This window comes from Macrobrachium nipponense, chromosome 38 (genome assembly GCF_015104395.2).
Source record: "Macrobrachium nipponense isolate FS-2020 chromosome 38, ASM1510439v2, whole genome shotgun sequence".
In the NCBI taxonomy this organism is placed as follows: Eukaryota; Metazoa; Arthropoda; class Malacostraca; order Decapoda; family Palaemonidae; genus Macrobrachium; species Macrobrachium nipponense.
The window spans coordinates 62028770-62056136 of NC_061098.1; the positions used below are offsets into that span (position 1 = coordinate 62028770).

The 27367-nt window shown below is 46.3% G+C and overlaps 2 long non-coding RNA genes and 1 pseudogene across 2 annotated transcripts; 1 reads left to right on the top strand and 2 right to left on the bottom strand.

Moving 5' to 3' along the window:
• Nucleotides 1–2714: 2714 nt before the first annotated feature.
• The window catches only part of LOC135209749 (holocytochrome c-type synthase-like), a 68309-nt pseudogene continuing 43656 nt past the window's right edge, over nucleotides 2715–27367 (top strand).
• On the bottom strand, nucleotides 4141–4979 carry LOC135209754 (uncharacterized). Its single transcript, XR_010313418.1, has 3 exons — nucleotides 4696–4979; nucleotides 4349–4431; nucleotides 4141–4205 (listed from the first exon to the last, which is right to left on the bottom strand). It is a non-coding gene; the product is annotated as an uncharacterized LOC135209754 (long non-coding RNA).
• LOC135209753 (uncharacterized) lies at nucleotides 5947–6406 on the bottom strand. The gene is made up of 3 exons (XR_010313417.1): nucleotides 6335–6406; nucleotides 6113–6205; nucleotides 5947–5988 (listed from the first exon to the last, which is right to left on the bottom strand). It is a non-coding gene; the product is annotated as an uncharacterized LOC135209753 (long non-coding RNA).

Below are 27367 nucleotides of genomic sequence, written 5' to 3' on the forward strand. Positions count from 1 at the left end.
TGTCAGAGCGAAAGGATTTTCAAGAAGAGCTGCAGAAGCTATCGCTCGTTGTAGGAGAGAGTCTTCTAACAAACTCTATCAAGGGAAAGTGGAGAATCTTCAGAGAGTGGTGTAGAAGTGCTAAAGTCTCTACTTCGGCGACCTCTTTAACAGAAATAGCAGATTTTCTTCTATTTCTTAGGAACTCTAAGAAACTGGCCTCCTTCGACGATCAGAGGATATAGAGCCATGCTCTCTTCGGTTTTTCGACATCGAGGTTTTGGATATTTCCTCCAATTCAGATCTGTCGGACCTCATTAGGTCTTTCGAAACCACTAAGCTCCCGCAAGATACAGTGGCTTGGAACTTAGATGTGGGTGCTTAAGTTTCCTCATGCCACCGTTGAGCCTTTGAAGTCGGCTTCACTCAGGAACTTTGACTAAGAAGGCACTCTTTCTTATTGCACTAGCTTCTGCTAAGCGTGTCAGCGAATTGCACGCTATAGACAAAGAGTCGGTTTCTCTCAAGGCAATGCTGTATTTTCGGTATCTTTGACCTTTCTTAGCCAAAAATGAGAATCCTTCTAATCCTTGGCCGAGGAGTTTTGTGGTAAGGAACTTATCTGATTTGGTTGGACATGAGGAGGAAGAAAGGCGTCTTATGTCCAGTCAGGGCTATTAAGCAGTATCTGTTTGCCACTAAGGGTATCAGAGGACAATCTTCTAAGCTCTGGACCTCGGTTCAAAATCCCTCTCGTCCTCTTTCTAAGAATGCTATATCGTTCTTTATTAGAGAAGCTTATCAGGGAAGCTCACTCGCAGTCCGAGAACGACAATCTTTCGTTCTGAGAGTTAAAGCTCACGAGGTTAGAGCAGTGGCAACTTCTTTAGCATTCAGAAAGAATTTTATCTTAGCTTCGATTCTTCAGAGCACGTTCTGGAGATCGAATTCGGTTTTTGCGAGTCATTATCTCAAAGAGATAGAAACGGTTTTTCGAGAATTGTAAAAACGTTAGGTCCTGTGGCGGTTTCTGGCATGGTGTTGGGAGAAACGGCACAGGGGTCGTCACCTCTATGCTAACTTTTCACCTTGAATAGGTTGTCGAGTTCAAGGGAAGCTGGGGGTACTGAGTACCTGGGATACTCACCAGTCTGTTAGGTCAGATTTTTACAATGGTTGGGTATATATGTTTTTAAATCTGGTGTTTGTGACAAATGTTTGTATGATTGAATTTCTGGTCTTTAGCCCAGGGCAAGGCAATCTTTGTTGTTTACTATCCTCCGTCAGTCAGCTTGACTCGCTTGAACTACGGTAAGGATTCCACTCCTGATAGAGGCTAACTTTGGTCAAATTCCAATTCCTCTACAATAGTAAGAAGAGCACCGACCAGAGGCAGTAACAGTCTGCGTAGCTCTCTTACAAGGTAAGGTACAACAGACTTGAGTGTTTTACTGGTATTGCAATAAATGTAACCATTTTAAAAATACTAGTGGTCCACTGAATCCCACCTTTCCCATAAATGTGTATCAGCTCTATAATTGTTCGGTAAGACACACAATAAAAATGAAATTTTCATTATTAAAATGAAGTTTTATTGTACTACTTACCGAACAATATGAATTATACCCACCCTCCTCCCCTTAGGTGGACGGCACGGGCAGAAAGAATTTGGATTCACCTGGGCAGTTGTACCTGGTTCTCCCGCGAGTGGAGGGAGATGACGTCATCACCACCAGTGTTGGCGACGCCGACGCGCTAAATTTTGAAATTTAGTATCCTGCCGCTCGTGAAAATCACGGCTCTATAATTGTTCGGTAAGTATACATAACTTCATTTAATAATGAAAATTCATTTTTGAGAGATACCTAGTTGGCGGAAGATTGAAAATCAGGGATACCAGCTACGTATAGAGCTAATAGCTAGCCTACCTATTGGACTAGCTAGTAGGTACTAGCCTATAGCCTAGGTATGAGTATGAATAGCCTACCTACAGCAATTATTCCTAGCCTCCCCAACCTAACTTCACTCTGGGCAATTGGCCCTACCCTAGCCTAGTCCTGATGGGTACAAGTCCCTCGACACCATGTCAACCTTAACTGTTAAAGGTAGTTGGGCTATGTAAATGTAGAATGGTTGCATAAACGTCATTATAGTAATATGTTTCATGTCTTGTTGGGTGTAGGGGGAGTTGAAGGCCTTCCCCCCATGTCCAGTAGTTACCTAGGCTATATCAATAGAGGGTTAAGTCAGAACACATCACTATTGTAATGTCTTGGTTTTACTTTTTGAAGAAAATTTATAACCCTCCATCTTTGCTTATCTCATACCTGTTATAGAATACACAGTGGAATTAAATATCAAATTTAATAGACACATGGAAAACTTTCAGAATAACCATATTTTACAGGTTTATTATGAATACCATTTTTGAAATAATTCAAGAATTACTTCATGATGAAGGGTAGGCTACATCAGCATTTATGAAACAATATTTTAAGATGGTAACATAACTATGGTTATCTCAGTTTTTTGTTTATCTAACAATTTTATATTATTTTCTGTCAAACAAGTTTGATTAACAGTATAACTTACTATTATTGATACCATTTAAGAATTATTTTTATATTAATGAAACCTTTTCAATGCAGACTAGAGCTTCAGTAATTGAAGAGGCATTTATATCAGTCTACGATCTATGTCAGTTTTGTTATGTTTTTTATCTTAATTCCAGAGCGATAACAGAATGGGCAATACTGTATCCGCAGCTCAGAATACTGCAACAACCCTTACTAGTTTGGCACTAGGAGGAACCAGCGGAATCACAGTAGATGCATCACAACTGCCTCCTGACCCTTCTGCAGAGTCAACTGCTGCTCTCGAGTTCCCAGTCATCGAAGATTCTGTGTCTCCCATGCTCCTAGAGTCTCCACCAGCAGAATGCCCTATGCATGTAAAACCTTCAATAGAAGCGCCACCTGCTGAGTGTCCCATGCACAAGCAGGCTGTGGCAGCCCCTCAGCAGTGCCCTGTTCAGCATGATGCAGTTCCTGGGGCACCAGAAGCTCCTGTTAGGCCTCATGTCATTCCACCAGGTTCGGTCATCCCATCTGAGTGCCCTATGCATCAGTCCAATCAACAGCAACAGCAACCACAGGTAGGATTTTTTGTGCTTTGGGTATTTATCCTAGTTGTCAGCTAATTGTAGATTTTACACATGTAACTTAGCAAGTAATTACCTGCAGCTGAAAGCTTCTACCACAGCAGTCGTAACTTACCAAGTAATTACCTGCAGCTGAAAGCTTCTACCACAGCAGTTGTAACTTACCAAGTAATTACCTGCAGCTGAAAGCTTCTACCACAGCAGTCAAAATATTACAAATTTTTTGGCGGCGCTGCCATCAGTAGTGTAGGTGTATAGGACCTGCCCACTTTTGGGACTGATAGATACAAAACTTCAAGAGAGAACCAATTCGTTTGCTGCCGGCTCCTGACCAACATTGGTGGGTTTGGCGGTCATCGTTCGTCATTGCATGGATATTTACAGTATTCCCTTGTGATGTACTTGCTTATTTTTGGTTTGTTTGCATAATTAGTACAGGCAGTCCCCGGGTTACGACGGGGGTTCCGTTCTTGAGGCGCGTCGTAAGCCGAAAATCGTCGTAAGCCGGAACGACACTTGGAAATATGCCTTAAACTAAGAAAAAGTTAGAGACCTTACCTGTGTGACATGCAAGTAGATTGCATGATGTGTAGTGTGGTTATTCCAATGGCAAAGGATGGTTCTTGAAGGTATAATTCTTTATTAAACTCTTGTGAACACTAAAAAGCACAATGTACTACACTTAATCCTTAGGGTATACACTAAACACTATATTATATGCATTGCACACTTCGTAGTAGTACGTATGTATTTGTTAGATCCTGGAGTACACTAAAATCCCAGTCTGGTAGCTCTGGAAGGTAAAAGTATAACACAATTAGTACAAAATACTACACAAAGTCCTGAATACAATATGTAAATTATAGATATCAAGAGTAAAAGAGTTAATGTATGTTAATTAATTCCTTACTTTTAGTTTATAATTCCTTACTTTGAGTTATATCAAGAGTAAAAAAGTTATGTATGTTAATTAATTCCTTACCTTTAGTTTAAATTTTGCAATTCATCATAACCCTGGATGGACAAAGTCTTATGTGGCCCCATAGCCTACATCATTCAGGGGGTTCTGGAATGTACAAAAAATAATTAGTATGTCAGTAAGTACTCTATGCATAGTAAGTTACATACAGTAATATGCACCATACAGTGGTTTAATATCACATATAACATGTATAAAACTTAGTTAATGTATGTTAATTAATTCCTTACCTTTAGTTTAAATTTTGCATTCATCGTAACCCTGGATGGACAAAGTCTTATGTGGCCCCATAGCCTACATCATTCAGGGGGTTCTGGAATGTACAAAAAATAATTTTGTCAGTAAGTACTCTATGCATAGTAAGTTACATACAGTAATATGCACCATACAGTGGTTTAATATCAACTGTATGCATTATTGTAAATGATTGGTCTACACCCCCTGTTCAGCAGGGAGTGTACAGTACCATTCCTGAGGGACCTTGATCACTTATCCATGTGAGAGATCTTGGTCACGTTTTTTTAGTATATAAACTTACTTAATGTATGTTAATTACTAACTATGTATAATTCCTTACCTTTATGTTATGTAGTAACCCTGGACAAAGTTTTATGTGGCCCCATAGCCTGCATCATGGAGGGGGTCCTGGTTTTCTGGAATGTACCAAAAAGTATCAAAGTTAAGTCATGTTATGTATGTTTAGTAAGTTACATACAGTAACCATACGTACAGTGGTTTATAACATGTACATATGTACATAATCAAACTTGGTTGGAAATTCCTGTAAAAAAAAGTTATGTACGTATGTAATATGTACTACTGTATGTAAAAACCTTACTGTTCATACTTTGTTACACTACATGTTACTGTGATACGTATACTTTCCTGAAGGGTTTTTCCATCCAAAAATGGGTGCTTCTACTTGTAGTAGTTATCCCTTGATGACACTTGTATAACAAACCTGGAGTTGTGTGAAAAATGTTGGTTCTGGAAGGAAAAAAGTAACAAAATTAGTGTACAAAACTATACACTACAGAAAGTTGTGAATGCATATGTTAATTACTGTAGATATATCAAGAGTACTAAAAGAGTTAATGTATGTTAATTAATTCCTTACCTTTAGTTTTATTTTATTTTTGCATTCATCGTAACCCTGGATGGACAAAGTCTTATGTGCCCCATAGCCTACATCATTCAGGGGGTTCTGGAATGTACAAAAAATAATTAGTATGTCATAAGTACTCTATGCATAGTAAGTTACATACAGTAATATGCACCATACAGTGGTTTAATATCACATATAACAGTAGTATAAAATTAATTAGAAATTCCTTACATAACTTTTTTTTTTTTTTTACCAACTTTTAGTGAGTCTCAAAGCTGTTACCTAGGTTGTGGGGAGATGGAGGTGGAGGTGTAGAGCATTCATGATAAGGATGCATTCCAAACCTAACTTCAGTGTGCTTTATCACAGATAACAGGCTAGGATGATGGCAGTCTGGAATGAAGAATTAATATTAAAGGACAGTATGTAACCACTTAGGTGTCAAAATTTATTGTACGTATGCAAACATTAAACACAACTGAGAATTCCTTACCTCCAGCAAAATGAAGACATGTAGGCTATGTAGAGGTCTGTTTATGTAAGTCCACAGGTGCATGCCAATCTGGAATGATAATGTATAGTACATGATTGATTATAGTATGTATGTTACATACATAACATGGTTATTACATATGTAATATTAAAACATTAATAAAAAAAAATGTCCTTACCAAATTCTAGTGGTTGGCTTGCTTACTGGGATGTCATATGGTACATGAGAGTGGTGGCTGGGCTATGGAGTGGGATGGGCAGGTGCTTGGGAGTCTGGAATGATAAAAAATATATAAAATGATAGTTACTACTACTGTAACTACTGCACATGTTATTACTGTTTGACATATGTAGTGTGTAATACGTATGTTCAATATAAAAATAAGAATTCTTTTACCTGAAGGAATGGGAGAGGTGATACTACTCGTATCAACTGATTTGGGCTCTGGGGAGGTGATACTTGTATCAACTGATGAGGGAACATCTACATCTGGAAAGAATGATAGGGTACATAAATATATTATAAGGTGGATGTAATTGTAGCATATGTACACTTTTAATAAAATTTCTATTAGCAATTTATAAAACATTTTATACAAATTTGTTAAGGATTCCTTACCTGATGTATAGGGCGAGGCATCAAAACCATGGAAAGGCTCAGGGTCATCTGGGTCACTGTCACTATCAAAGGGTCTGAAATGGAAAAAAAAAAAAATAATAAGGTTATGCAACATCAAACACATTGTACCACTATGTAAGTTAGTGTACGTATGTATGTAGGGTGTAAACAATTTCCAACATGAAAATGAGAAAAATGAAATTGCTTACCTGATTGTACACGTGCAGGTGGGCGGGCTGATACAGAGGGTCCAGGTACAGGGGGATCTGGAACTGTCACAGGTAGTACAGGGGGATCTGGAACTGTCACAGGTAGTACAGGGAGATCTGGAACTGTCACAGGTAGTACAGGGGGATCTGGAACTGTCACCACTTCTGCAATAAAATTACAAATGATGAAAATTAATGAAGTTACAATTTACTCTTACATTTAGTTGTTCATTAAAAAATTAACACATTTTAATATGTACACTATGTAAACACATAAATTAGTAAAACAGTTCAGAATTCCTTACCAGGACTAGGAGTGGGAGGTGGTGGTACTGGAGACTTGTGAAAGAAAGTGTCAAGCCTGGACTGCACACTTCTCTTCGTCTGCTTCTCCTTCAGGGTCTCCTTGTAGAAAGTCACCAAATCCATGATTCCTCTCTTGATTTTGTCAAACCTAGAAACGTTAGGGTCTTCTGCCTCAAAAACCAAGAAGCCAAGGCTCTCTCCAGATGAGTAAAACCCTCTGACAAGCCTTTCACAGTTAATGACCTGGGTTTTGGCTCTGGTGCCGCCTCCTCTTCCTCAATCATTTGTTGTTCAAGTTCTAGTAAGTCCTCTGCAGACAATTCCTCTCCATGGGGAAGCCAGCAGCTCTGTACATCATCAGGTTCAAGATCTAGTTGCAGCCTCTTGCTTAGCCCTACGATCTTCCTCGTCACAGTCTCGACGTCTTCTGCCTGGTCAAAGCCTTCAAAACTGTGCACAAACTGTGGACACAGTTTCCTCCAGGCCCCATTTAAAGTGGTCGTCTTCACCTCGTCCCAAGCACTTGCAATGTTCTTCACTGCATCTGCAATGTTGTAGCCCTTCCAGAATTGCTTCAGTGTCAACTCCTTGTTAGCTTCTATGGCCCTCAAAGCAAAACGTATGGTCCTTCTAAGGTAGTAAGCCTTGAAATTTGCTATTACTCCCTGGTCCATTGGCTGTATCAGCGATGTGGTATTGGGTGGGAGGTACACCACCTTCACATTAGGATGCATGTCGCTCAAATTTGAAGGGTGACCAGGGGCATTGTCCAGGACTAAGAGGGCCTTAAAAGGCAGACCCTTCGAAGTCAAATACCGCTCCACTGCTGGCACGAAATGGTGGTCATTGAACCAACCTTTTCGAAGGGACCATTAAGGTAAGACGCCTTCTTGTTATAATTTCCAAATCACAGGGAGTTGACTCTTGAAAAATGCCCTTGAAAGCCCTGGGATTCTCGGCCAAATACACCAGCAAGGGCTTCAGTTTCAAATCACCACTTGCATTGGCCCCAAACAGCAAAGTCAGTCGCTCCTTTCCAGCTTTATGGCCAGGTGCTGACTTCTCCTCCTTGGAAAGGTACGTGATTTGGCATTCTTTTCCAAAATAATCCAGTCTCATCCACATTAAAGACTTGGTCAGCCGTGTAACCACCATCCTTAATTATCTCAGCCAAACCACCTGGAAAACTTTCTGCTGCTGCGCTATCAGCACTAGCAGCTTCACCTTGCAGCTTCACATTATGCAAATTTGCACGAGCCTTAAAACGGTTAAACCAACCTCTACTCGCGGAAAATTCACCACCAGCACTGCCTTCGCCAAACTTTTTCACTACTGCCTCGTGCAGCGCTCTAGCCTTCTCCTGGATCACACTTAAGCTCACCGGAACACGTCGCTGGTTCTGGCTCCTCCAGCCAGATCATGAGCAATTTCTCCATTTCAACAATGCTCTGGCTACGTTGCTTCTCGTTTATCACCGTTGACTTCATCGGTGCAGCATCCTTGAACGTGCTTCAGAATACGTTCCTTATCCTTCACAATGGTTACCACCGTGGTCCTGCTCAAGCCTAAAGAACGGCCTATTTCGGTGTTAGTTTCTCCCTTCTCCGAACGCTTTATTCACGTCATATTTGACCTCCATCGTGATGACCTTCCCTTCTGGATGAACTATCATCGGAGGAAGTACTTTGGCGTTTAGGAGCCATTGTAAATTAGCGAAAATGGCAAGAATTTTCAGCAACGTCTCAGCACACAACAGTGGAATGCAGGCAGGCACGCGATTGAAGTGGCGTCCTTTCGTATTGTTACGCTTGGCGTCCTCGACCGTACGAGGTCGTTGTTCGGTCAATTTACCATACAGTTTAATAGCGTTAATTAATTTATGCACCTCCGCTCAAAAACTAGTTCTGCATATGAGGTATCGTTAAAAAGCATAACAAAACGTCGTAACCTTGGAATTTGTGTTGTAATCTAACCAGAAACTTAGTTTTTTTAATTATGTACTGGAAACAAGCAATGATTTTTCATTATATTGCGCTTTTTGGACTGTTTTAAACTGCGCATCCCAAGCTATGTATTCATTCGCCCGCAACTAGTTCCGCATATGCGGCGTCAGTAAAAAAATTCAAAAAATACGAAAAAAAAAAGTGTCAAAAATCATCATAACCTCAAAATTTTTGTACATGGAACTTACCCAGCAGATATATACTTAGCTATAGACTCCGTCGTCCCCGACAGAAATTCGAATTTCGCGGCACACGCTGCAGGTAGGTCAGGTGATCTACCGACCCCTGCCGCTGGGTTGGCAGGAATAGGAACGATTACCGTTCTAGAACCAGATTTTCTCTGTCGCGGTAGTGTCAACATACGTTGTTGCTACCTCCTGACTTGATTTTCGTTTTTTTCATCGCCATCGACCTTTTGGGCTGTCTTTTGCAGGGAAGTAATCTGGGTCTTTTGGTTTGCATACGCTTTTATTAATTTTTTAATGAATTTGGCTTCGAAATTTCAAAAAATATATTACGTGAAACTACCGAATTTTTCGGTAGACACTTATATTTTGCAATAAGGGAAATATTGATATTTTTTTTCACTAATACGTGTATAAGTGTTAGAACTTGATGAAGGAAATATAAGATCTAACTTCCTACTTTAGGAAGTCAGAAAGCATATAACTAGATACGCTTCCTTTAGAAGCTTTAAGAGCTCTCGTACCTAACGAGCAGTTAGAGTATTGACAATTCTAGTAGTTGTGCATCCTCATCACCTTCTTACTCCACAGAATCTACAAATTCATATGTGCAAATTTGAAGATAAATGGATGGAGCTCAAAAGGCGAGCTCTAAAAAGGTAAGAAGTGAATATAGTGTTCCCAGTGCAGTGGAGGGTGCGTCTGATCGGCACGTAGCGCTTCCAGGCCTAGACCTCTTCCAAACTCCCAGACCCAGTGGAGGAGGAAAGTCGACAGCCGCAGGAAGGTTAGGGAGAACCCCCACCGGTCAGGCGTCCCCTCGGCAGGTTCTGTAGAACGTCCCAGACTGCCAAGGATAGCCATTGATAAGGCATCCTTAAAAAGTGTGTCTCTTCATCTTACATCCGAAAAGACGAAGAATGTATGTTTGGAGTGATGATCTAGCGCGTTCTCTGAAAACTAAGAGAACACTGAGGCCAGCCGCTGCCAGGAAGCCGCGTTCCAGCAAGCTAGCGTGAGCTACGTTCCTATAGCCAGCAGCGAAGGCGCGTTCCAGCTAAAAGACTAGCGCGAGCCGCGTTCCTACAACCAAACGCGAGCCGCGTTCTAGAAAATTTTTCTTGGCGCAAGGCGCCTTCAAAGAGACGAAGCGCCAGCCTGGCGCAAATTGCGCCAGAAAAACAGACGGCTAGAGCAAGGAGCCTTACAGTAGAGTGGCAATCAGAACGATCCTTCCATTGAACGTTTCCGGGCAAGAGGCTCTTTCTAAAAGGGGTCTAGTAGGCGCTCGGAACTGTCAGGGCGCACGGGACCTTCCACGCAAGCGGAACGTTCCAGGAGCGAGTCTCCTTTCTAGCGTGCGGAAACATTCCAGGCGCGCGGACATTCCAGGCGCTAGGTGCAAGGATCCAGGCACCAGAATATCCTTTCTCTATCTGCCTCGGCAGGGAAAGAAGGTAGTAGAGTATCTGCTGTGTGAGAATACGATACGGCAAATCATAAGCACATACCGTAGTTACTTCTTTGCTGAGCAACTCAGTTACCAGTATCCTTCCAGGAATTTTTTCCTAGGAAGGACTACGCTTAAAGGGATTGTTAAGGACAACACCTACTTAGCTTCTAGATTTATCGAAGTCTTGTTTCGCATTATAAGAACTTCCTGAAGTTCGATAATAATTTTATAAGATTCCTTTATTAAATGGAGTAGCTGGCAACTCTGGAAGAGTAAGGCCAGTCGGCTAACGAGACTGCTATCGCTTAGACACCAACGCAGTATCATGTAGGTGTCGGTCATGAGTGGTCGGTAACATGTCTCTCTCCTGCCCTGCGGGATGGAATGAATAACCGTGTTCTCTCCCCTACAATCGTGGTTTTAGCCTCTGATTGAGGGGATAGTTAAGCAAACATAAATAAAATATTGTCTCGCCTTTTGCTAAGAAGCTTTCAATAAGAAAGATATTGCAACATTTCAATGCTGTTTACCGTAGGTAACATTTTAAAAGATTCTAACGCAGCGGAACTCTATATTGTATAATGCTCTCATGCTTACGAAAGCATGGCTTATTAGAGTACATGCTTAGTGAGAAGATGAATGTAGTAGAGAATTCACTTTAAGACTACGGTATGGTCAAGTCTTATGCATATACCGAGGTTAACTACAGAATTCCTAGTATCCTTACAAAGGTTTCCTAGATTAATGCTGTTTACCACAATGTGACAGTATTATAAAGGATTCTAATACGGCAGCGCGCGATATATATAATTCTCTCATCCTTTCGAGAAACGCACACAACCTTTTTAAATTCGGATATTGCTCAAGAGAAGTTGGGCGAGTCGGATGGGAAACATTCTCTTAGTGGCAGAAGTTGTTTCCCTGAATGGACTATACTACGTATATAAAAGTTTTTTCCCACTAAGAACGGAATTAACATGTGAAGGATGTCGGGTACCATAAAGGCATAGATGTTATGGCACATAACCTAAAAAGAACTGGAAGAAGCGCCAGCCTGGCGCAAATTGCGCCAGAAGCGCCTGCCGCGCCAGAAGCACCATCCAAGATATTTTCTCGTTTTAGCGAGTTATTAACCTAAGAGTCCAGTAGCCCTCTCGGACAGCAGGCTGGGCGGTAACGGCAAGATTCGTTCCTGATTTCGTTACCCATTTAATCGAAAAGGGGTCGCTTACAAGGAATGATGAAATGATTTATTTTAATCACTTAGGCCAATTCCACGACTCTCTCATATCGCAAAGAGCATCGAGAATCTCTTTTTTTTTCGCCCCTGTTCGCGTTAACAAAAGAGAACCTATTTGGGAACAGACACGGAACGTAACGATCCTTAAGAGGTTCGATGCAAGATTTTACATGTCCGTGAGAACCTTCTCGATCGAAGATAATAACTGTTAACGTATGTCTAACACTTATTGAAAAGAGTTGTGAGAACCTGCGGAAAGTCTTCTTCATAGATCTCTTTGTAAGGTAGAAGACGAACAGGCTTCCTTTAGACTGCTTCTTTTTCCTCGAACCAAGAGAGGTAGCAATATAAGACATCTTTAAATTTAAAGAAGGGGAATAAACTTTAGCCTTTTTTTTTTCCCTAGTTATAAATTCTTAACAGATATTAAGATAACTGGGCGTCAAAGGAAGAGAGGATGTATGCCTCATTTTGGCCTTAGAGAGGTTGGATTCACAGAAGTCACGTTCTTCTCACAGCATGTTTCGTAAGGCTTTTCCAAGAGTATCTGGATATTCTATCAGAATCTATTATAAATAGACCTATAAAACCTCTCCACTCTGAGTCTGTCCGCGTGCAGACTGACCAGAAGTGGACATAAATGAGAGGTTTTTCAAGGTAAATGACAATAGTCATGGCTAAGACATAGAATTGCTGCAGATCGTGCTAGATGGAATGAGGAAACTGTCCTCTTCCGATACCTCTGTGAACCACATAGCGAGGTTTTTGTTTTTTCTTCACTTTCAGAGGGAAGAATCACCTATGTATATATCTGCTATCAAAGAACGCAGTAAGGCCATACTCTGTCTCTACAAAAGGGAATTAGAGATAACGAGGATTAAGATCTTCGGGATCTTATACGATACCGCAATACGACAAGAGTAGGATATCATGTACTTCGAATGGGATTTTTTTTTTGTGGCCACAGATTCCGTGTTCCGACAAAATGGAACTGCTCCTCATCAAACTTCTTTGAGGAAGTTTATGAAGGAATTCTTTGTTTCTCTTAGCCCTAAACGACCAAGAAGACAAGTGAATTTTTGTGCATTGGAATCTCGCATCAGATTCAATGGAGACTCGGCAATGGTTCTTGCCAGCATAGTATGTCTGGCAAAAGAAATAATCCCTCTATTCCTGACGCAACGCTTTCAGATAGAAGTTTAGTTGCCCAGGCAGGGTACTTACATTTTCATCTACAGAAGAAGAGATGGTTTAAACGTTTGCCTACAGAGTCTTCGGGGTGCGATGAGGGCTCAAAATGCTTCCCAGAAGGTATTCAGAAGGATACAATAAGAGCTAGAAATCAGGGTTCCGCCCAATTTCAGCTCAGAGTCTCCTTCCGACTTCCAGACTCCTTCCCTTCCTTCGGGCAAGGATAGGGAAGATTCTGCAACGAGGAACCTCATCAACATGTAAGAAGAGATCTCGTTAGCAAAAGAAGTGTTCACGAAGGATCCTCCTCGGAGGAAGACTCTTCTCTCTCGTATTGTTAGATATCCTGTCGTCTACTGGGTGTAGCTGACTAAAATCACCTCCCCTTGCCAGGGGCCAAAAGCTCAAAGGGGAAGAATTTCTTCCACCCTTCTCCAGTCTCATGATAAACTATGTAGTTGTTCAGGACTCTCGGACAATGTAGCACCAGCCAAGCGCCAAATGCCAATACAGGCGAAAAACGCCAGAGGCGGACAGTTCCAAGGAACTCTGTCATGGTCGGATACTGAGAAGGAGCGGGCCTCCAACCTGGCGCAAATGCACCAGAGGCGAACAAATCGACAGATATAAGAGTGTCCGATGTGGACATTGCCAGACAGCCTAGAGACTCTTCCAAGCTCGAAGCTCCAGCAAGTGTGGAGGAGCCAAGCCAGGCGCGAGGCGCCAGCCAGGCTCTAGGAGCCAGCCAGGCTCTAGGAGCCAACCAGGCTCTAGGAGCCAACCAGGCTCTAGGAGCCAACCAGGCTCTAGGAGCCAGCCAGGCTCTAGGAGCCAGCCAGGCTCTAGAAGCCAGCCAGGTGCCAGGCTCCTTCAAGGCTAGGCTCCAGTCAGGATTGAGGATCCATCCAGACGCAAGGCTCCTTCCAGTAAAGAGAAACCTAAAGCTCTGTCATGTAAGAGGGCTAGTCCCCCCCATTGATATGATACAGGTAAGGCTCTGCCATGTAAGTGGGTCAGCCCCCCATTGGCACGATCCGAGAAGGCTCTGTCGTGTAAGCGGGCTAGCCCCCATTGACATGATCCAGAAGGGTTGTCAGTCATAGGTCCCTACCTCGCTGAAACTCTTGAGGCATGCAGACTCATAGACAGTAATCATGAAGTCTTCTGCCAGGCTCCAGGTGCCTTCCAGGCGCAAGGCACCAGCCAGACGCAATGCTCCAGCCAGGCGCGAGGCGCTAGCCAGGAAGGAGGAGCCAATCAAGGCCACCAGCCAGGCGCGAGGCGCCAGCTAGGCGCAAGGCGCCATCTAGGCGCGAGGCTCCAGCCAGGCTCTAGGCGCCATTCAGGCGCAAGGCTCCAGCCAGGCGCGAGGCGCTAGACAGGCTCTAGGCGCCTGCCAGGCACGAAGCGCTAGCCAGGCTCCAGCTTCACCCAGAAGAGATCTATATCAAAGAACGCCCTGGCCCTCTTTGAGACATTGTGATCTCCTAAGCACTTGATAAGTGCATTGATGATTCCTTCAAACAGCTGAGAATTAAAAGTGCATGAAGTGCGAGCTTTTCCGAATTCTTGTTCTTTCCCTAACAATATGTCATAAGGACATATTAGCTGTTACATACGGGAGATGCAACTCTGTGTTGACTTCCCATTATCCGAAGGATGTCAAGATAACCTTTGAGGGATCCTTCTCGCTTGGTCGATACGTGTCTGCGGATACATTGCTGGGATAGGGAGCAGATACTGATCCTTAACTAGTGAGTTAAATTTATTTAACGTCGTGTTTTTTTCTTTGGGTTGTTTGAAAGGAGTTTGTAGATAACTCTTTTCAACTTAAGCACTAACCCTCGTGTTAGGATCAGGTGATCGGGATCGGTGTTGTGCTCCTTAATTATGCCACTAGGCATAGGCATATTGTCATGTAAGAGGCTCTGTCGAGTAAATGGATAAGACCCCATCGACAGACCCACAAGAACTCTTAGCCATAGGTCACATCCTCGCTGAGGCTCTTGAGGCGAAGCAGATTCCTAGGCATTAGCCATGGAGTCTTCCGCCTGATCAAGTAGGAACCAAGGTTTTATTTATTATTACTACAAAACGTATGTTGTTTACCTGTCTATTCAGTAAATAGTTGTCTCTTTCCCACCACCAAGGGTGTCAATCAGCTAAGTATATATCTGCTGGGTAAGTTCCATGTATAAAAATGATATTGTTAAGATACAATAAAGTTTTGTACATACTTACCTGGCAGATATATACGATTGATGGCCCACCCAACCTCCCCTCAGGAGACAGGTGGAAGAGAAAATCTGGTTCTAGAACGGTAATCGTTCCTATTCCTGCCACCCAGCGGCATGGGGGTAGATCACCTGACCTACCTGCAGCGTGTGCCGCGAAATTCGAATTTCTGTCGGGGACGACGGAGTCTATAGCTAAGTATATATCTGCCAGGTAAGTATGTACAAAACTTTATTGTATCTTAACAATATCATTTTTATTATGTACTGTGCTAAACTATAAAGGATATTTATCATAGCATGCGTTTTTTAAAAGCGTCGTTAACTCGGAGCGTCGGAAGCGTCAGCGTCGTAACCTCGGAACAAGCGTCGTAACCCAGGACGGAATTTCCATTGAATATTTAAGAAAAGCGTCGTAACCTCGGTAACGTCCGTAAGCCGGAACCGTCGTAACCCGGGGACCGCCTGTATTCAGTTATGTCTGATTCTAGATCTTCGAGCATTAGATATTGCTCAGAAGGTTGTAAGACTAGATTAACTAAGTTTTCTTATGATTCAGACACCAAATGCTTCAAGTGTAGGGGGCAAACTTGCTCTAAGGATTTGACTTGTCCAGAATGTGTAGACTGGGAAGGTTCTAAATGGGAAGCTTTATAATCTTATTTAGATAAATTAGCTAGGGACAGGCTAAGAAAGGCGGCTCTCAGAGCCGTAAGTAGAGCTTCTGTAGAGAGTTCTCCCTCAGTAGGTGAGGGTCTTCCTACTCCTGCTCAACTTCCTATTACTTCCCCAATCGTTAGCCCTCCTACTTCATTACCAGTGACTCCTGTGTCAGGATCCCATGATTCCAAACCCGACTCCATTGTCAGTCTCGATGCAAAGTTTTAGAAAAAATTTTACTTTCTTGCTAAGGTGATTATGGATTTGGGCGCTCTTTCAGGTCTTTTGTGGAGAGCACGCCTTTCAAAAGTGTAGTGCAAAGTTAGTGTAGTTTTCTTAGAAGAGGTGGCTGCTCTGCCCACCAGTTTTGCTAGATGAAGGTCACTGTCCTGCTCTCCTGCACTGTGGAGAAGACATACCAGTAGTGCAAGGGAGAGACTTGGCCCCGGACAGTTGCCCTCCTCTGTCCCACCTGTTGTTGGATCCCAGGCAGTGACAGAGCGCCATTGAAAAGGTGTGTCTTTCAGTGCCTGCCATCTGTCTTCGAAGTCTTCAGTTTTATCGCCAGACAAGAGACATTATCAATGCAGATCGCCGGCCTCAACGCTTAAGAGACATTCTTTGCCTTCTGACAGTTGCCCTCCACCTGTTAAAAAGTATAGGGAGGTTAGTATCGACCCACAGCCGTCTTGCAGTTTTCGTCCAGTGTTAGCTACTAAGTGATCACCAGTTTCAGAGCGCCTGTCATATGAAGTCATTGTGGTGCCTGCTACTGTGCACCATCCAGCTTCTCCGAGCTGCTTAGCGCCTGTTTCGAACCAGGTAGCACCCGCAGCTGAATGCTTGGTTCCCAGTTCAGGCAGCTTGGCACCCACCTCTTCTCGCTCAGCGCCCGGTTTGTTCCTACACGATAATACAAACCCTCGGTCCTCTACATAAGGAATTATTATCAGTGTAGGCTGGAACACAGCTGTTAAATTCTTGAACTAGGTGGTTAGGCAGTAACTACTGTCTGGTAGGTGGGTAGAGGGCCTCTTGAATCCCTGGAATTTTTTCCCAGGTTTGAGTTTATATTATCCCATATAAATTGGAGTAAGTCCTGTGGAACTTTCCATCTTTGGTCAAATCTAATGGACCTGATAAATAGGAAAAGATATTGTACCTGGGACTGGGTTTATATCCGAAACTAAATAGTGGGAACTGTGTAGATCATCAGCTACCTGAGAGATAGATCAATAGCTCAAGGATGGAAAAGAGTTGGTCCATGGAATCCAGGGGTGTCTGGTTCTGGGGATAGGACTCTCGTCATTCTATCCTGTTTACCCATAATACGATTTGGGTGGGGATGATGGTATTCTTGTAATTATCTCAGTCCCAACAAGCAGGTTTGGCTTACACCTGGGCCACTCTAATTGTGTTGTATTATCCCCTGTGTGGCAAGGTAGGGGACAAACATTTGTGAATTGGCGCTCACTTGTGCCATTGGTGGAAGAATGAACTCCATGAATGACTGATGGTATCTTTTTAAGGTGTTAAGGTTTACTTATTTTTTTTTTTATATAAGTAACTACCCCCGTAATTACTCAGCCAAGAGTTTCTACTTGAATGCAGCATAAATTTTGAAATTTGTTCTAGCGATAGCCTATTGTTTATGTAGGTGACAGACTCTGCCCACTTTCCGGCAAGGTGTTAACAACACCGACTTGGTTTGTAATTTGTTGGATCTTCTCCTGTGGTGAAGTGTTCATTGTCTAGTTAGTCTTTGGCATTAGATTAGTTAGTCAGGTTTACAAGGTAAACAAACTTTTGGAAGTTTTTGGATTTTTTGCCTTATTATGACTTTGCTAGTGACTTATGTCAGGTTCTGGCTCTTCAAGTTTTCGGTATTACAGCAATGGCTGTAATACCAGACTTACTAAAGCATGTTAAGTTGTTCCGACACGGCATACAAGCCTTCGGTCCTTTTACAATAGGAAGGTACTAGCGGCAGCTGGATAGGTCGTAAGCTTTTGAACAAGGGGTTCGGTAGTTAACTGCTTGTCCGACAGGCGCGCGCGCGCGACTGGGAGGTAAACAAATAACTTTTTGCTTTCGGCCTCACAGCGAGTGGACGTGTGTGTTCTGCGCTCTCTGCCCGCTTCTCGTCGTTTGCTTTCCTTGGTTGTATGGTTGTGTTTCTCTTTAGTGTGAATCATTGTAAGTACAATCATTTCTTTATTTTTCATCATTAAAGTGAATTTGTTGATCGATCATGGATTCTCCACGCCCCGCTATTATCCGGAGATTGTGCCCGGGTACCGAAGGGCGTAAATGCGGAAAATTCCGCTCCTTCCCTGAAATTGATCCCCATATTTTGTGCGCTCGGTGTCGGGGGCGTGAATGTACCCGCACCGAGCCCTGTGAAGTATGTATGTCTTGGTCGGAGGCGCAGTGGGGCTTGTACGAAGGTAGGAAGAAGCGAAGGCCTACAAAGGAGTCGTCGGAGAGCTCTCCCGCGACTCCTTTGGTTACGGACACTTCGTCTTCTTTCCTGCCGCCTGCTCAGCTCCCACGTTTGGCGCCTTCCCCTTCGGGGGGGGGTCTCTAGGTCCTTCTCCTTACCCGATGTGTCGAGTGTGGAGGAGGGCGGTAGATACCCCGACGTTGAGTTGTACTCTGGGTCCTCAATCCGTTTGTCTACATCGCACGGACGGGTAGAGGATCCTGCTAGTCACCCGACCTTTGCTTCCTCAGGTGCTGTTGTGTGCAGACGGGAAAAAAAACGACCTTGGACAGGTGTGGGCATCGTTGGGTTTGCAGGGCGTGCCGAGTGTCCAGGGGCTGGTCTACCATCTAGCTGGCTCTGTCGCGGTCACGCACGCCACGGTGACCACCACTACCACGACCCTGTCGACTCCTGGCTATGCTTCCCCCCCTCACCTGGTGTATACCCCGCACGCGGTGTCTGTAACACCAACTACATCGGTGCAGGGGCCGATCGCCGTACCACAGGGGAGAGTGATGCCGCCGCCGCCTGGGTTTGCCGTGCTGCCTCGACCGGACTTTGTGTGCCCGAAGAGCTCGCCCCTGGACCTCCCCCCAGTACCTAGGATGTCGGTGCCGCTGGTCCGTCCACCTGGCTTACCTGTACCACCGGCCGTACCTGCCGTACCTGCCCAGCCGCCGATGACTGACGTGATGTTGCCGACCACCGCTGCCGTTCCTGTACCCGTTCCTGCCGTCTCTGTTCCTGCTGTTCCTGTGATGCCTGCACCTGCTGATGTCGTTCCTGTTCGTGGCGCCGCTGCTCCCGATGCTGATCTGTTCGGACAGGTGCGTCCGGGCCCTGTTGTTTCGGCAACAGCAGCCCCGGCTCCGCCCTGGATGACGGATCTGACATCGGTCCTGAGGAAGCTGACGAAGAAGAAGAGGAAGAGGAGGAAGGTGTCGTCGTCGTCTTCTTCGTCGTCGTCGTCTGCCGCCTCTCCCCCTTCTTCTTCTAAGGCTCCACAGCCTAAGAAGAAGAAGGTCGCCTCCTCCCCCCCTAAGAAGTCTCCTTCGGGAGCTTCTAAGGGCCCGTCTCGCTCCGGTGAGACGGGGGGTTCTTCCGCTGGTCATCCTGCTCCTTCGGGAGCAGGACCCGTCTCTTCTTCCGCAAGGAAGAAGACTACGGGGACCAGAGGGGTGTCGGCTAACACTGGCACCTCCTCGCCTGCTGTCAGTGGTTCTGCCACGGCAACAGGATCCGTCTCGGACTCTCGTTCGCGAGAGGTACCGAGTGTACGGTCGCCCACCAGCGACCGTGCAGCCAGGAACCAGACCTCTGAGTCCGCTCAGCATCAGGTTCACGGCACGGAGCGGAAGACTGGTGACAGCCGCTCACGCTACTCTCACCAGACCAGCTCTCGCTCTTGCGGCGACCAGCTGGCTACCCGGGCTGACGTGACGGTCCACGACCGGCCACGGCCTGAGGCTGGGAAGAGGTCCCCCCGTTCGCCGGTACCAGCGACGTGACGTGCCGTGAGGACAGGCACCGGTCTCGCCGTGACAGTGGAGCTCGCAGGTCGCCTGACCGTCGTTCTCACAGAGAGCGATCGGGTACGGCAACCAGCACCAGCTCTTCTGACACTAGAGATCGGGGCCGCTGTGCTCAGTCCAGCCGTTCTCCACAGCGAGACGGCTCGACCAGGCCTGCAGCTCGATCGTCACCGCGGGTTGACGATCGCTTGCAGTCTTCCAAGCCCGCTGGTTCTGCCAGCGAGCGAGGAGGGAGCGTCAGGTCTGCCTCTCCCGTACCTTCAACCTCCTCGGGTTACACCGGGAGGGGCGAGGTACAGAGGAGTGATCGTGAGGGGTGCGCCCCTCATAATCCCACCACGACGCCCTACGTACCAGGCACGGTTCTCGGACCGGCCAGGTCGTATGCGCAAGTGGCTGGAGGAGACCGAGAGGGGTCTGTTGCTGTTCCCCCCCTCGAGGGGGGAGGGTCTCGGGAGGTGCTCCTGTTCGAGGGACTGGATGGTCCTACTCCTCAGGATGCAGTCACTCCTGAGATCCAGAGGAACTTTGCCGAGGTAATTGCGCTGATTCGTCAGCACAACGACCTCGGGGAAGGGTCGCCGCTCCCACCTTCCGAGCCCACGTCCCGGCTCGAGTCGTTCTGGGGCCCGAAGAGGGAACCTTGGCCGACGGTGGGACTGCCGCGATCGGAGCTTGCCGACTCAGTGCTGGACCAGGTAGAGTCTCTTGTCTCCGGACAAGACGGTTCTCTCAAGTCCAGCAGGTCGAGCAAGCTACTTCCGCCTCCTCTACTGCGACAGCGGCGTTTCTACGTGCCGTCTGAAGACCCGATGCCGCCCAAACAGGTGAACCCGGAGTTAGCCAGGCTAACGCCAGGTGTGTCTCTGCAGCAGCTCCTGTCAGAGAACCTATGGTTCTCGCAGCAAGAGGCACTCGGTCTGGAATCCACTGCCATGGCAGCTTTCCAGGCCGTCTCCTGGATAGACCTGTGGTCCCTCACGGTGTCTAAGGTCGCAGCCAACTCCGGGGGAATTTCTCCCGAAGATGACTCGGCCTTCAGGCGGCTTTGCCAGTTTGGGGGAAGAGCCATCTCCTTCCTTGCCCACCAGACGGTAAACCTGTGTGGCCAACCTGGTTCTCCGACGTAGGGACGCTGTCCTTACTCGAGTTTCCAGGGCGGCTGGGCGTGAAGCGGCATTGGGACTTCGCAATGGACCGTTACGGAGTTCCTCGTCTCTCTTCCCAGGAGAGATGGTGGACGCTGCGTTGGACAGACGGCGCACTGATGGCAGTGACCGTCTGGTACACCAGGCAGTTTCGAAGGCTTCTGGGCAGCCTCGAACTGCGGCCAAGCCAAAGAGCTCGGCTAGCGCTTCCACGGTGGCTAAGACGGTAGTCGCGTCGAAGCCCCGTGGAAAGACTCTGTCTTCTTCGACTTCTGCAAAGGGGGGCCGTAACCAGCCCTCCTCCCAGCCCTCCTTCTCACGAGGAGGCTCTGGGAAGAAGTTGAAGAAAGGGGGGAAACGCTAGGGACGGCGTTCCCCCTCACCTGCTGCCGGAAGTGGGGGGTGCCTGGCCAGCCATTGGGCAACTTGGCAGCGCTACGGCGCCGAGACCTGGATAGTAGATGTCCTTCGGGAGGGATATCTATTACCCTTCGAATCTCGGCCACCCCTCACCTCCAACCCGGTCCAACAGCAGTCGTACGTTCCAGGATCTTCGAAGGACGTAGCATTGAGACAGGAGATCGAGACCATGCTGAGCAAACGAGCTGTAGAGATCGTCACAATCAGTCCCCGGGCTTCTACAGTCGACTTTTCCTGGTGGAAAAGTCTACGGGGGGCTGGCACCTGGTGATAGATCTCTCTCCCCTGAAACGGTTCGTTCGCCAGACCCGGTTCACGATGGAGACGGCACGCTCCGTGCTCGACTCCATCAGGGAGAACGATTTCATGCTTTCAGTGGACTTGAAGGATGCATATTTTCAAATACCCATTCATCAGTCCTCCAGAAAGTACCTCCGCTTCATCCTCGACGGGACGGTGTACCAATTCAGGGCACTTTGCTTCGGTCTCTCAACCGCCCCACAGGTGTTCACGGCGAGTTCACTCTGGTGTCTGCTTGGGCCCATTCGCACGGGATACGTCTGATGAGTATCTCGACTATGTGGCTGGTCCTGGCGAGCTCCCGCTCGCAGTTGCTACAGGACAGGGATCGACTACTCGAGTTCTGTCGCGATCTGGGGATCGTTGTGAACTTCGAGAAGTCCGATCTCGAGCCCAAGCAGAGGATGAAGTACCTGGGTATGCTGATCGACACGGTAGCAGGGCGAGTCTTCCCCGCAGACTCGCGGATCAGCAGATTCAGGGAGGCAGCCAACCAGTTCCTGTCTCGGCAGAACAGGTAGCTCAGCGATGGCAAGTCGTGATCGGACACCTGTCGTCACTCGAGAAGTTAGTGTCCCTCACGGGCGTCTTCACCTGCGGTCTCTTCAGTGGAGGCTAAAGGAGAGTTGGTCACAGGCAACGGATCCCCCAAACTTTCCAGTGTCACTGACACCGTAGGTGAGGCAGGACCTAGCCTGGTGGCTGGACGACAGGAACCTCTTAAGAGGAGTGCCTCTATGCACTCCCCCCCCGGACATGCAGCTGTTCTCAGACGCATCGACCAAGGGATGGGGCGCACACCTGGAGGAGTTGCTGACTTCGGAGTGTGGGACGAGCACGACAAGCACCTTCACATCAATGATACTGGAACTCAAGGCAGCGTTTTCTCGCGCTCCAAGAGTTTCAGGACCGCTTGATGGGACACTCAGTGGGTGTGATGTGCGACAACACCATGGTAGTGGCCTACGTCAACAAAAGGGGGGCCTAGGGGGGTGTCTCTCCCGTTGTACCAGTTGACTCGGCAGGTGCCACGAGTGGGCCGAGGCACACTTCAATAGCCAGCTGTCGTACACGCTACATTCCAGGGAAGAGGAATGTAGTAGCAGACAAGCTCAGCCGTCGGGATCAGGTGATAGGGACCGAGTGGTCTCTACACCAGGACGTGGCGGAAAGGCTCTTCGACCTGTGGGGGCGACCAGTTGTGGATCTGTTCGCCACCCGGCACAACAGAAAACTCCCGTGGGACAACCTCTTCGTCTACGCCTTTCCCCCGTTTAGCCTGATTCGCAAGCGATCAGTCGAGCACTGGTCACCCCGAATCTCAGGATGATCCTGGTGGCTCCCAAATGGCCACAGGCCATTTGGTATCCGGACCTGCTGGCTCTTCTCGCAGGAGAACCGAGAGAGATTCCCCCTTGGCACAACCTTCTCGCCAGCCACACGTCGAGCGGTACCACCAAGCAGTCCAGTCCCTACGACTTCACGGCTGGCTGTTATCCACCATCTCTTGCGAGCGAGAGGCTTTTCTCTTAGCGCAGCGAAACAGAGATGGCTGGAAACGTCCGTCAGTCCTCTGCAGCTGTGTTACCCAGGGGAAAGGGGAAGTGGGCCGTCTCCTGTGGTTGTCGTAGACGGGGTATATCTCCTCTCAGAGCCATTCTTCAGCAGGTAGCGGATTTCCTCGTGTTTCTTCGCCGAGAGAAGCTCCTCTCAGTCCCCACAGTCAAAGGATATAGAGCCGCCCTGGCACTTGTCCTGAAACTGAGGGGATTGGACATTCGAACTCGTTCGAGATCTCCTTGCTCATGAGGAGCTTCGAAAGGTCTTGCCCACCCAGGGAACTCAGGCCCCCTGTGTGGGATGTGACTCTCGTCCTTAGGGGTTTGACTCGAAGACCCTTCGAGCCACTCCGAGAGTCGTCAGACAGGGATCTGACCCTCAAGACCCTCTTCTTGCTGGCCCTGGCATCGGCGAAGAGAGTAGGGGAACTTCATGGTCTTTCCTATGATGTACGACACTCCCAGGGGGATGGGGATTCTGTGCCGCTCGATTTCGTCCCGAACTTCGTTGCGAAGACTCAGAAACCTTCGGTCCCTGACGACAGGTTCGAGTCTTTCACGATTCCCTCCCTAATGGACTTCACCGATAATGATGCGGATGAGATGCTGCTTTGTCCTGTGAGGGCGCTATCTGAAGAAAACTCGACACCTCAGGCCTGAGTGTCGACGCCTCTTCGTTAGCACCGGGGTAACCAAGAAAGAAGTATCCAAGAACACCAGCATACCAGAATCCTGTTTCAGTAAAACATCACCCTCAGCATTTTTATAATTTTTAGAAATTCCCAATATGAAAATATATTGTTATGATACAATAAAGTTTGTTCATACTTACCTGTCAGATATATATATAGCTGTATTCTCCGAAGTCCAACAGAATTTCAAAATTTTGTACATGCAACTTCCCCGGCAGATATATACTTAGCTTATGTCTCTGACGTCCGACAGAAATTCGAATTTCGCGGCACACGCTGCAGGTAGGTCTGTGATCTACCCCCCTGCCGCTGGGTGGCAGGAATAGGAAACCGTTCCCGTTCTAGAACCAGATTTTCTCTGTGCGGTAGTGTCAACATATGTTGTTGTACCTCCTGACTTGATTTTCGTTTTTCATCGCCATCGATCTTCTGGGCTGTCTTTTGCCAGGGAAGTACTGGGTCTTTGGTTCGGCATACGCTTTTATTAACTTTTTAATGAATTTGGCTTCGAAAATTTCGAAGAATATATGACGTGTAACTACCGAAATTTTCGGTAGACACTCACATAGTTTGCAAGAAAGGGAAATATTAATATTTATTCATTAATATGTGTAATAAGTGTTAGAATTGATTGAGGAAATATACTGACTTCCTACTTTAGGGAGTCAGTAAAGCATGTAACTAGATACGTTTCTTTTTTTTAAAAGTTTTTTAGAAACTCGTACTAACGAGCAATTAGAGTATTAACAGTACTAGTAGTGTTGCATCCTCATCACCTTCTTACTTCGCAGAAACTTCAAATTCATAATTGCAATTTGAAGACAAGGATTGTGGCTCAAAATGCGAGCTATTGAAAGGTAAGAAGTGATTACTAGTGTTCCCCATTGCAGTGGAGGGTGCGTCTGATCGGCTCTGTCTCGCTCCCAGGCCTAGACCTCTTTCAAGCTCCCAAGCCCAGGGGAGAAGGAATGTCGAAAGCCGTAAGGGGGTTTCAGAGAATCCCCACCGGTCAGGCGTCCCCATCGGCAGGTTCTGTAGAGCGTCCCAGACTGCCAAGGATAGTAATTGAAAAGGCATCCTTAAAAAGTGCGTCTCTTCATCTTACATCCGAAAAGACGAAGAATGTATATGTTTTGATGATCTAGCGCGTTCTCTGAAAACTAAGAGAACATGAGCAAGAGCCAGCCAGGAACTTAGGAAGCCGCGTTCCAGCAAGCTAGCGTGAGCCACGTTCCAAACAGCCAGCAGCGAGCCGCGTTCCAGAAAACAGACTAGCGCGAGCCGCGTTCTACAACCAAACGCGAGGCCGCGTTCTAGCAACTGAGCGCGAGCCGCGTTCTAGAAAATTTTTCTTGGCGCAAGGCGCCTTCAAAGAGACGAAGCGCCAGCCTGGCGCAAATTGCAACAGAAAAACAGACGGCTAGAGCAAGGAGCCTTATAGTACAGTGGCAATCAGAACGATCCTTCCATTGAACGTTTCCGGGCAAGAGGCTCTTTCTAGAAGGGGTCTAGTAGGCTCTCGGAACTATCAGGGCGCACGGGACCTTCCACACAAGCGAACGTTCCAGGAGCGAGTCTCCTTTCTAGCGTGCGGAACATTCCAGGCGCGTGGAACATTCCAGGCGCGCGGAACTATCCAGGCGCTAGGCGCAAGGAGCCAGGCGCCAGAATATTCCAAATCTTCTTAAGAGAGAGAGGTCAGTCGCGAGGCTCCTCTTTGAGTAATGCGGACACACTCCTTCATTCATGCTCTTCCCTCGTTATGAAGAGGCAAGCACTTTGGGAGTTTTTCTTATAAGAATCTCATCGACGTTTGGGTATGATGGCGGATAGGAAATATCTACTTCCTTCCGTAAACCCTACAGACGAACAGGAATTCTGTCTCTTCCGCGATTTATAAGGAAATCACGAAGATTTAAAGAGTTCCTGGATTAACTTCCTTCCTTAAGGAGATATATATACTCTTTCTATCATTCTATTACGAAAAGAACGAAGACAGTAAAAATTTTTCCTTTATCTGCCTCGGCAGGGAAAGAAGGTAGTAGAGTATCTGCTGTATGAGAATACGATACGGCAAATCACACATACCGTAGTTACTTCTTTGTAGAGCAAACTCAATTATCAGTATCCTTCCAGGAATTTCCTAGGAAGGAGGCTACGCTTAAAGGGATTGTTAAGACAAACACCATACTTAGCTTCTAGATTTATCGAAGTCTTGTTTCGCTTAAATATGCATTAATGAAGAACTTCCTGAAGTTCGATAATAATTTTATAAGATTCCTTTATTTAATGGAGTAGCTGGCAACTCTGGAAGAGTAAGGCCAGACGGTAACGGAGACTGCTATCGCGCCTTAGAGACCACGCAGTAAACAGTAGGTGTCGGTCATGAGTGGTGGTTACTGTCTCTCTCCTGCGGGATGGAATAACTAACCGTGTCTCTCCCCTACAATCGCGGTTTTAGCCTCGGATTGAGGGGATAGTTAAACAAACATAAATAAAATATTGTCTGCCTTTTGCTAAGAAGCTTTCAATAAGAAAGATATTACAACCTTTCAATGCTGTTTACCGTAGGTAACATTATTAAAGGATCTAACGCAGCGGAACTCTATATTATATGATGCTCTCATGCTTACGAAAGCATGGCTTATTAGAGTACATGCTTAGTGAGAAGATGAATGTAGTAGAAGAGAATTCACTTTAAGACTACGGTATGGTCAAGTCTTATGCGCATACGAGGTTAACTACAGAATTCCTAGTATCCTTACAAGGTTTCCTAGATTAATGCTGTTTACCACAATGTGACAGTATTATAAAGTAGTCTAATACGGCAGAGCACGAAAATAATATAATTCTCTCATCCTTTCGAGAAACGCACACAACCTTTTTAGAATCGGATATTGCTCAAGAGAAGATGGGTGAGTCGGATGGGAACATTCTCTTAGTGGCAGAAGTTGTTTCCCTGAGTGGACTATACTACGTATATAAAAGTTTTTTCCTACTAAGAACGGAATTAACACGTGAAGGATGTCGGGTACCATAAGGGCACAGATGTTCTGGCACATAACCTTAAAAGAACTAGAAGGAAGCGGAAGCGCCAGCCTGGCGCAATGCGCCAGAAGTACCATCCAAGATATTTTCTCGTTTTAGCGAGTTATTAACCTAAGAGTCCAGTAGTGGTTGGTTTGGTGTTTGCTTCTCACCTCGGTGGTCGCGGGTTCGATTCTCGGCCATTCCATTGAGGAGTGAGAGAGGTGGATTTCTGGTGATAGAAGTTCACTCTCGACGTGGTGCGGAAGTCACGTAAAAACACCATACAAACAAACAAACAAACCAGTAGCCTCTCGGAGGCTCGGTAACGGCAAGATTCGTTCCTGATTTCGTTACCCATTTAATCGGAAAGGGGTCGCTTACAAGGA